The 7,156-nt window shown below is 45.2% G+C and overlaps 1 long non-coding RNA gene across 1 annotated transcript; it reads right to left on the bottom strand.

Moving 5' to 3' along the window:
* Nucleotides 1-491: 491 nt before the first annotated feature.
* Nucleotides 492-6,511, bottom strand: LOC140594911 (uncharacterized). Its single transcript, XR_011996184.1, has 2 exons — nt 1,395-6,511; nt 492-835 (listed from the first exon to the last, which is right to left on the bottom strand). It is a non-coding gene; the product is annotated as an uncharacterized lncRNA (long non-coding RNA).
* Nucleotides 6,512-7,156: the final 645 nt, after the last annotated feature.

The following is a 7,156-nucleotide window of genomic DNA, read 5'->3' as shown; positions in this document are numbered from 1 at the left end:
TGTCTCTGCCTCTCTCTGTGTCTCTCGTGAATAAATAAATAAAATCTTTAAAAAATAAAATAAAAACCCTACTGCTTTCAGACACCTGGGTAGGTCAATTAATTAAGTGTCTGACTCTTCATTTCAGCTCAGGTCATGATTTCAGGGTCATGAGATTAAGCCCCACATCAGGCTCAGGGCTCAGTCTGGAGTCGGCTTGAGGATTCTCTCTCTCCCTCTGCCGCTCAGCCCCTGATTACTAAATTAATTAATTTTTAAAAATTAAATAACTTGTTAATTTAAAGAATAAAATAAATTTTTAAAAACCTAGTGCTTTGGTCGTCTGGATATTTTTGGTTATTTCCTGAACAATTGCTCAGTCTTCCTCTTAACATGCCACGGAAATCTTGTGTTTATTGACAATTATTTCATAATTGTTTTAGCAATTTTTTTTTTGCTTCACCTCAAAAATAAATATTTGCCTTAAATGAGTAGAGAGCAAGAATTTCAGATGCTATGGTAGGAAAACAAATGGTTTTACTTAGTGTAGCTTTTGGAAGGAAATGATTTTTTTTTTCTAAATTATCCGAGTCTTTTAGACACAATTACACACCCTTTTATAGAAATCTTGGTGTGATTAACCCCAAACACATGTTTTGGAAGTGTTTTATATGCACACAATGCAGATTGTTCGCAGCAAGAGAAACTGAAGTGAGTGACTTCATCGCTGTCTCCTCGGTGAACGGAGAAGGTGGTGGCCGGGTGACAAGGCAGGAGTGGGTGCCCCTTTCTGGGTCCTCAGAGGGCTTCACTATCCCATAGTCACAAAGGGCTTCTCAGAGAAGAACGTCTTCACCTGAAAGTTAAGAGTATCTCGAATGAGCATGGTGATGCACAGGCCCCTCCGAGCACCCAGCCACAGAGAGGCTGGACACTCCCTTGTGTAAAGTGTGACCTTTCTACTTCTATTGTCCATTACACAGATTTATTCTGGTTTGTGAAAAATTACTCTTATCTTATAAAACACATTTCAGCCCTGAGCACAGGGCTTTGAGGCCTCATTTACATATGAAGCTGCCTAGAGCTCTGAGGATCCCTGAGTCTTAAAAGGATCCATCAGAAGGGGAGTGAATGAGTGAAACCCTTAGGGTGGTTGTTCCCTAATCAAGCATCAGTGCGAGTGGGGAAGAGCAAGGGCGAGGGAGGCTGCAGGAAAGGAGAGAAGAGGAAGTCATCCAAGCCAGCAGCAGGAAGGCTGCTGGGAGCGGGGAGCAGCCCTGGCCTCTGGGGCTCAAGGCAGAGTGCAGGGGGATGGGCGGGCAGAGGAAACAGGGAGCGTGCCGATGTCTTGCAAGAGGACAAGGGCAGCGACTAAGGGACAAAGGGTGCCAAGGGGTAACTAGGAGGGCTCTGACCTGGTTGGGGGAAGAAAACCAGCTTGGTGTGGCGTGCTTCCGTCCGGCTGGGATGTGGACTTTAGGAGAATGAGAGCGAAGTCATATCTTGGAAATGTAGTACGTGGCCAGTGCTGGGGTCTGGGAAGCCTTTTCCCTAGTGACAGAAGCTGGAGTACAAGGAGCTTCGAGGAAATAGTGGGCATTTATTGACTCGGGGGAGAAGTCAGGGCTCGGCCAGCAGCCAGGTCCTCTGGGGAGGCCACAGGTGGTGGGGTCGCCCACTCCCATCGTGGGCTCAAGTGGGTGGTCAGAGGAGGAAGCGTGGCTGGAGGCTGGGCTGCAAACAGCACAGGTTCCTTCTCCACAGCAGAGGAGGTGGAGGAAGTAAAAGCAAGAAGAAAACAAAAGGCAGCTGCAGTGGAGAGAAAGCTGGAAAGGAAGAAGGAACTAGAGCAATGGATTAAAAATAGGAAACTAGAGAGAAAGGGAAAGAGCCAAAGGATAGGTGACACCAACTTTGGGAAGGAGCCACCACTTTCAGCTGATTTTTCAGCTTTTTCCGTAAACTTGGCAAGAATCACAAGAAACCAAGGAGAGAGACTCTGGGGAGGACCCTGGCGAGTGTCGGTCAGTTGCAATGTCGCAGCTGCAGGCAAGCAGCCCTCTCCACACCTGACCTTCACTCACTTGGCACTCACCTGGCGCCCACCTGGCGCCCACCTGGCGCTCACCAATGGGAGAGGCGAAAGCAGCCGGGCTAGGTCCTTCACAACTCAGACTGTCTGGTCCTCTCAAGCCCTCCTCCTGTTATGGGCTTGGCTCTGGGATTCCTCAGCTCTCTGACCCCATTTCCCTGCTTTTACATTACAGGTCAGGTCCCAAGGTGATACAGCTCGGTGCACCGTCCGGTGCTGCCGAACACAGCCGTGGGCCTTCTCTTGCTGGGCTGAGCACTGTTTTACACCCATTTACTCTGGCAAAATCTTGCCACCCGGATGCATGCTTGTCCTCAGCCGACCACTGACCCCACGGCAGGGCTGGGCTTTGGCCGCGTCCAAACTCCTGGAGCCTTTGCTCAGATAGGCCTGCTTTCACACCAAGCCCTTGGATCCCTGAAGAGGCAGGAAAAAAAATCTTATCTACTTGTTTTTGTTGTAACCTCTCAGCTTACTCTTTCAAAAGAATGCCATTATAAAAAATAAACAAAATACTATTATCTAACATACAGACATTTGCCATGTGCTGTGCTCTATTCATATATTCCCTTTTCTGATATCTCATTCTGCTTTTCAGTATTTGTCATGTTTTAGCTAAGTATTATTTTGTGTAAGGGGAACTTTTAATCTAGAAGACCCTCTTTGCTTGCGGAGATTTGTTCATGGAAACATGTTGGGCTGATTCAGACCTGAAGGGGTCATTGTTCTTTTCCCCAGTGAAGACTCTGGGACTCCGGGAGCCCATGTACCTTGGCCATGGTCACTGAGCGGAGCGAAGCAGGATTACAATTGAAACCCAGGTTCTTTCCTCCAAAGCCAGCAAATCTGAACAGTGCTGCCATAAAGAAAACAAAACATAACAGAGAACAAAAACAACCAAAAAAAAAAAAAAAAAACCACCATTTGGAAAAATAGATTAAAAATATTTTTCTTTCTGCTGCAAGTAACTTAGAGCCAGAATTCAAATTTAAAATACCAAGGGTTTTTGTTTGTTTGTTTGCTTGTTTTTTGCTAAAAGCCATTGAAACATTTTCAGGAAAAGACAAAGGTGAAAATTGCCAATGGAAGGAACAGGAAGCTGAGGGGAGTAGTGAGTAGGAAAGAAAGGTGTGTTTGGGGGTGAAGAGTGACTGGAGAGGAAATGTGATGTGGGGAGGGAGGGGCCTCCCAGAGCCTTCTTGAGGGAGGGTGTCACCTGTACCTTGGGCTGGGCCCAGCAGCTGCTGGTCGAATCCTGCACCTGGGGTCAGACCAAGGCAGGAGCTCTGAGGGCGGCCAGTGGACGTCACCAAGGCAGTGAGCTTGGGGTAACTGCAGCAAGGCTGCCTCTCAAACCAAAGGACATCTCGAGGCCTTGCCCCGAGCAAGCAATGCTGTCTGAGTAATGCCTCGACCACGGAGTGCGCTGGTCAAAGCTGCGCAAATTCCCAGTCGAGTTGTAGAAGGCATTGGACGTAACAGCATGAGCGCATTAAGGTGTCAAAGGTGGAGGCAGGAACTGTGGGATTCTTTGAAACACTTCTTTGATTTTTATGATTTAAAACAATCATTGTCAAAGCAAGAAAAACTTCTTTTTCTGTAAAACCATAGAATTCCTAAGCAGGATTTAAAACCCCAATCCAAATTAATTGTGTTCTGACCCTTCCTCTCAGGCTAATATCATTTTGGTAGAAATAAATTCCTTTCTATTTAAGCTGCTTTTCCCCCTCAATACTTAATAAGATGCAAATGCGTGTAATTAATTTGGTTATTTGCATAATAAATGTTCCTGTAAAGTGTTTTTGCCACACAATCCTCTGTTTTTTTTTAATTATGTTTTTCAAAATTAGAGAGGAAAAAAATGAATGCTAGTAAGCATTCAGAAAAATTAAAGTTTCTATTCCTGTTTGTTTATATAAATTCAGTTAGGGATTGATTAGCTGCCTTCAGCAATGGATCAACACTTCCAATGCACCACCACCGGCTGCAGGAATAGGTCCCAGAGTTCGGCTCCTGAGCTCAGGAAAAGCCTCTTGGCTAAGAGGGATCATGGGGGCAGAGGTCGTAGCTGTCCCTTGGCCACCCCTGTCCCGGAGGAATCTGGACAGTGCGGGGAGGCCGAGGAGGAGAGCGAAGCAGGGCCCTGTGAGCTGTGCTCAGGCCCCAGCCCCGGGTCTCCACCCAGAGCCTCAGCAGGACGCCCAGCTCTAGCCTCAGCATCCCTCCTCTGCAGGAAGCACTCCTTCCCACCCTTGGACGCAGTGCACTGCTCTCAGGATTTAGCCTCACCTGAGGCAGAGAGTTTTCACTGTATTAAAATATGTTCCTTCACCATAAAAACAGGATGTAGTCCCTATAAAAAATAAATGACACACAGACAAGTAAACAGTAGAAATATAAATCAGACATACTCCTACCATTCAGGGAAAATACTTCTTAACACTTTGAAATTATTAGCATTTTTTAAGTTTCCTGGGGAATAAAAGTCCTGTGGTCAAATAATTTTGCAAAATCCATATGCTGAAGATCCCTGCAGTAAAGAAACCGGATTTCCTTCGTTCCAAAACTTAGCTGACTCGTGTGAAAGTTTTAATGAAACCTATTCTATGAGATATACTTTGAGAAATTCTGGGGCAGATCCTGCTTATTTCTGGCAGCTGACCCCAAATGCTGCCCCTGGCAGGTTGGGGTCCTGACAGCCCCTGTGGAGGCGGAGAACATCCTTCCTGAAGGGCTCGCACTGCTGTGGCTACGCTGCCTGGTCTCTGGGTCTGTCTTCCTGATTACTGCCTCTTGGCTTCACGACATCAATGTCCTTGCCAATGTCTGCGCACAGTTTTCTTAGAGGAGAAGGATCACCCTTTTAAATGTGATGTAAGGGGCGGCCTGGGTGGCTCAGCGGTTAGTGCCGCCTTCAGCCCAGGGCATGACCTTGGGGCCCTGGGATCGAGTCCCACGACGGGCTCCCTGCAGGGAGCCTGCTTCTCCCTCTGCCTGTGTCTCTGCCTCTCTCTCTCTCTCTGTGTCTCTCATGAATAAATAAATAAAATCTTTTAAAAATAAAATAAATGTGATGTAAGATGCAAGGAGACTGTCTGAATTTTTATTTAAATTTTCTTACAAACCTGAGATACACACCTGAAAGAGACACCTTGGAGCTCTGGTCAGCTAATTTATCAAGCCATCTAATGACTTTCAACCAGTCACACAAGGAAATTGTTCAGGGCTTTATAATATGGAACTGGGTTCGCTTGTAGGAAGTCTCCATATGGGATTTTGGTGTATGATTCAAGAAACGTAGGGAATCTCTCTCTCAAAATCATCTCTTCTCCTGATGCTCTTAGAGAGTTCTCATGAGATGCTATTATAATTGCATTTGGCTCGGAAATGCAGTCGTACACAAAGCTCTTCTTGTTCAACTCACCTCTCTCTCCTCCACATGAGATCCCTCAGGAAAATAAATGCATAGGTTAAACTACCAAAGGAGACGAAAGTAATATTTTATTACTAATTGAGACTTTGTTTCCAAGCCTCAAAATAGAAGTCCAGTAAACTAGGTTGTACCCAATGGGGAATTCTTCATGAGTAGACAGCATAGAGGCAGCTAGATCTTAGAACAAATGCTGCTGGGTTCCATACCCGCGCAGTTGGTCCTTAGAGCTCATGACCACCACGACCCAGAGAATCTCCACTATGGCCAGAGGAAATGGAGTCACAAGACAGGTTTGCAATGTACAGTGCAAAACAGGTCAAAGTTGGTTATTATTAAAAAAAAAAAAAAAAAAAAAGACAATGGGCCCAGAATGGAATCACTTATGCTGAGCCCCACATCACCAAACTGAGACAACTCAATTCTAGTTTCAGCTCTCCCAGAAAGGAAATTTTAAACCACAGTCAGGAATTGCCTAATCAACAGAAGTGAAGTAATTGGCCTGATAGGCCTCCTCCACCCGGCTAAAGGAAAGTGACTTCACCATAACCAATCCAAATAAGTTCCTTGTTCTCACTCCTTTCTGCCTATTAAAAAAAAAAAAAAAAAAAAAAGTCTTTCATATTGTATAGCTCCCTACAGCTCTTTTTGTAGGAGTCCCGGGATCAGCATCTTTTGCCCTCCATCTTGTTGCTGTTTACTCAATGATCCCTCTTGGGATTATGTGTTCCAGGCCCCATGGAGGTCAATATACAGATCTAAGAAATACCCTCCAAGGTGGGGGCAGGAGGAGCTTGCTTTGGCCTCCCCTGAATCTGTTAGAGATAACATAGTCTTTCCCCTTCTTGAAGTACAGGTAGTTCCAAAAGATCTAATTAAAGGCTAGCTGACCATGAGGTGCATGCAAGCCCTTTGAGGTATGTGAGAACCATTTGATTTCACTGCAATGCCCATCTGCACTTCTCCTTGCTCTATAGGCATGGGACTAAGTCATGAGACTATGTAGCTGCTGTAGATTGTCCTCCGACGTATCCTCCCATTAGTAATTTATCCTGAATAAACTCTGTGAACTATATGGAGCAACCTGCTTCATTTTCTAATCTCTAATTATCTAATGCTGTCAGTTTGGGAGATACTTTACTTAAGTTCCTTCCCCACCTTCTAACACCTTTCTATGTGCTGGATTGGATGCCACCCAATTTATGAATTGTTGAATAAAACCAATAGGATCTTTAAAATTTACTCATTTGAGTTTTGTGTTTTTAATAGGTTAGTGGAAGCTAAACTAAAGTGGAAGTGGGATCTAGAGAAGACTTCTGAAAGCTTTAGGGGAACAAGAAACCACAGCATGGGTACCCGTGAACCTTTTGAGTTCTTTGCCTTTCTTACCATTTCTGAGGGCAATGGGTAAGTTCCTCTTGGGTTTGAGCTCTGCTCTCTTTGTGTTGAGCTCTTGATTTAATTGGCTTTCCAGTCAGAGCTTAGTGGTCAGCTTCAGCTGGCAGATAATTCTACCTAGAATGCAAGTCCTATTGGTTGGGATCTGCTGGATTAGTTGATAGTTCCTGTTTGTTAATCTGCAGTTCCTATTTGTTGGAGTCTGTTGGATTAGTTCATAGCACCACTTCGGGAACTGCTGGTGGTACTCAACTAAG

This window comes from Vulpes vulpes, chromosome 12 (assembly GCF_048418805.1).
Source record: "Vulpes vulpes isolate BD-2025 chromosome 12, VulVul3, whole genome shotgun sequence".
Taxonomy (NCBI): Eukaryota; Metazoa; Chordata; class Mammalia; order Carnivora; family Canidae; genus Vulpes; species Vulpes vulpes.
This window is presented reverse-complemented; position numbering and strand designations above follow the sequence as displayed.